The following is a 3,776-nucleotide window of genomic DNA, read 5'->3' as shown; positions in this document are numbered from 1 at the left end:
GATACATCCCTCCATATTTCCGCACAGCGCTCAAGGTCTGCCAGCAACCCTCCTCTGGTAATACTACCAAAATCACGAATCACTGCTCACCTTCACTCTTTCATTCCTCTTTTTTCCCCGCCTTTGGAACAAACTCCCACTCTCTCTTCAATCCCATTCTTCCCTCCAGGTCTTCAAAACAGTTGTTCACCACCATCTCTTATCTTCCCCCATCCAAAACCACGATCCTTTCTACCCCCCTAATCCACTGCAAACCCACCTCCTTCAAATCCACCGCCTTCCTTCCTGAAAGTCCCTGTCATGAAAGGACCTGAAAGTCTATGTCGTGTGAGGACCTGAAAGTCCACGTAGTGTCCATCTTGTTTACCCTGTGTACCCCGCCCCATCCCCCTCCCTTCTACAGATCTCCTCGTGTCTATGTTCCACACTGCTTTTTCCTTCCCTCTTCCGCCCCTCATCTCCTGCTCCCCTTGTTGTATGCTATGTGTGTTAGCTCTCATACTATCCTCGACATTGTTTACAAAAAACAAAATTCTGGGACTATGTCGCCATCTTGGCTGCAACCTTCTGGGACTATGTCGCCATCTTGGCTGCAAACTTCTGAGACTATGTCGCCATCTTGGCTGCAACCTTCTGGGACTATGTCGCCATGTTGGCTGCAACCTTCTGAGACTATGCCACCATCTTGGATGCAACCATCTGGGACTATGCCACCATCTTGGCTGCAACCTTCTGGGACTATGCCACCATCTTGGATGCAACCTTCTGGGACTATGCCACCATCTTGGCTGCAACCTTCTGGGACTATGCCACCATCTTGGATGCAACCTTCTGGGACTATGCCACCATCTTGGCTGCAACATTCTGGGACTATGTCGCCATCTTGGCTGCAACCTTCTGGGACTATGTCGCCATCTTGGCTGCAACCTTCTGGGACTATGCCACCGTCTTGGATGCAACCTTCTGGGACTATGCCACCATCTTGGATGCAACCTTCTGGGACTATGCCACCATCTTGGCTGCAACCTTCTGGGACTATGCCACCATCTTGGATGCAACCTTCTGGGACTATGCCACCATCCTGGCTGCAACATTCTGGGACGATGTCACCATCTTGGCTACAACCTTACGGGACTATGCCACCATCTTGGCTGCAACCCGAAGCATGCTATGAGGCAGATATTGAAGGCATGGCATACTGGAGAAACGTGTTCACCTCTTCCACATCTAGGGGACATTGGCTTTACCTCAGGCTTATTGACCACTCTTGAATAAACACATCAGAGATGCACCGATGACTCGATGAGAGGAGGACAGACACACAGTGGGACATGATTGGTCTGCTTTACGACACTGGAACATCATAGGCAACAAACCTCATAATCATAATGTACCCCATTAATATGTACAGAAGACTCATGGTAATACAATCTTGTTATTAGCCAATTAATTTCCCATTACAATTTAATTGGCTAAGTGTCACAAGGTCTGAAAACCAGAGCTCTGTGTTTTGGTCGATTGACTTTGCCCACCCCTACTTTGTGTTTACCTGAAGGGTTCTTTCTTGTTTTGGTATACATAGGTGTGTGCGTGTGTGTGTGTGTGTGTGTGTGTGTGTTGTGTTTGTGTGTGTGAGCCAAAGATGCCCACTCATGATAAAGGTTACAACGTCCAGCCAGCAAAGCATTTGGGTGACATTTTGTTGTTGGGTCGGGAATCGGACCCAGACTTGACAGCTCAAAGGTGAGTGAGCATACCTCTGAGCTCTCCTGGCTTGCCCCCATTCATTCCTCACGTGACAATGGGCTGAGGTCACCTCCCTCATATACACCCTGTTTATTTCTGTTCTGTCTGGCCCAGTTGTGCTATATTTAAGGCCACGTACGAAATGTAATGTTTGCATCGCTGGACACACCATGTGCAGAAAACCTGCCTTGCATTGACCCAAGCAGCCAGTGTCGGGGAATTCCTTGGCATGTGTTTAATTTATCCACCATCAATAGTCAGCCTGTTTGGAAGGCTTCCTGTAGGGTCTGGAACAATATCAAGTGCTGACCTATCAAAGAATGAAGTTGAATGTGGTTCCAAACAAGTACGTTTTATTTAAACCAGAGTGATTGCTACAAACATACCTTCGCTATTTCTGCTACTTTTTCTGCTTGACTTGACTGTGGTCTATTTCAGTCCACCGCAGGACTCGGGCCTCCTTCAGCATGGCTCATTCTTTTGTTTTGATGATGCCAAAGCAGCAGCATCCAGTGGCTCTTTTGCATGGTCATCGGTCTTTGGTTGATTGATATCACCTGTAAAAAAAAAAGACCACATTTCACTACCGTAGCCGCCATAAGTCATTGCTCGTATTGCAAGTTGATTACAAACGTTATTTTTCAGACATGAAGTTTGCTTTTAGTGACTTTTTTTTCCCCCAATTTTTTTGTTTTTGTTTTTGTTTTTCATGTCTCTTGACTTCTGCCCATGCGATCTGTATCCGTGTTCGTGCAATGGTCCTGATAAGTAAAGCGGGCGACGCAGCACGAGATAAGATTTGATAAAGAGGAATCCAAAGTTCAAGTTCTCATTTGCAATTCCATTCATTTCATTGAACAAACATCAGATCATATTCAAACATCCTGCTCACTCAGGACTGTCATTAACATCATTGGTGTATATGGTGACCGAGAAAGATTACTTTAGTGGACTGAACTCGTTTTGCACTTGAGATGGTGGGATAGCCTGGCTTACTTCATGGTGGCTAAAGTAATCACCTTTTTTGTTTCTTGTTGTTTTATTTTTGGTACAAGGTCAAGGCTCATGGAAGAGCTAGAAGACTAAGCAGATCAGGATGCAACAAAACAAAAGCAACAGCAGATAGGGAGAGAGTGGCAAAACATCAACAGCAGGGTTGAAGCACAAAATACAGTGAGACTTGGACTCAGCCAATGATGCCAATATGTGTGGGGAGGAATGGGGGGCAGGCATGGGGTAGACAGCATGGAATATGGAAGAAACTCTCAGGAGGGAAAACTGAAAATGTGGAAGGAGGAGGGATTTGGGGGGGGGCAGTTAACAAGGGGAGAAACTATTGTGGTTTTTAGATGAGGAATGATCAGAGATGGTGGTGAGCAGCTGTCTTGAACACTTGGAAGAAAGAAAGAGAATGAAGGGAATGTGGAAGTTGATTCCACAGGTGGGGAAAAAAGAGAATTGAATGAGTGGAGGTGAGCAGTGATCTTGGATTTAGGGAGTTTCACCAGATGGGGGTTGATGGTGGACTGTGGTCACCCTGCAGAAACCTGTGGGGGGAGGGACAAAGCACGGAAAGAGCAGACGGTGCAAGACCAGAAATGTGGCGGGAGAACACATAGAGACCACCAACCTGTCTGCGATGGCAAAGTGAGAAGCTAAGCACATAGAATAATCATGGAATATTCTTTGGATGATGGAGGAAGGAATTTGGATGACGGAGGATGCCGAGTCGGCGGCTGGCTTTGGAGGCCAACTTTGAAACGTACTTTCCCCAAGAAAGATCGTGGCTGATTGTGAGACCAGGAGTTTGAGTGACTGAACTTCCTCAAGAGGATTGCTAATAAAGAAAGTAGATGGGAGCTGGGGGGGGGGGGTGGGGTGAGCTTGCCAGACGGTCCTTTCAGAGATCGTGAGAGTGTGAGATTGGTCAGGCTTGAAAGACATATTCAAGGTGTTTGACCAGCTTGTGATTTTGTCAAGGTCTGAGGAGAGGGATGAGGCTTTCACCTGCCTACCTGAAGGATGAGGGA

At 46.8% G+C, this 3,776-nt stretch overlaps 1 long non-coding RNA gene across 1 annotated transcript in view; it reads right to left on the bottom strand.

The window, feature by feature from the left end:
- The window catches only part of LOC147019482 (uncharacterized), a 9,845-nt gene extending 7,533 nt beyond the window's left edge, over positions 1 to 2,312 (bottom strand). The window contains exon 1 of the long non-coding RNA XR_015062014.1: positions 2,133 to 2,312. This is a non-coding gene — a long non-coding RNA (uncharacterized LOC147019482). The remainder of the gene's footprint in view (positions 1 to 2,132) is intronic.
- Between the last annotated feature and the right edge of the window lie 1,464 nt (positions 2,313 to 3,776).

Source organism: Eptatretus burgeri, chromosome 9, assembly GCF_056783735.1.
Source record: "Eptatretus burgeri isolate ZD-2024b chromosome 9, Ebu_testis_v1, whole genome shotgun sequence".
Lineage (NCBI taxonomy): Eukaryota > Metazoa > Chordata > Myxini > Myxiniformes > Myxinidae > Eptatretus > Eptatretus burgeri.
This window is presented reverse-complemented; position numbering and strand designations above follow the sequence as displayed.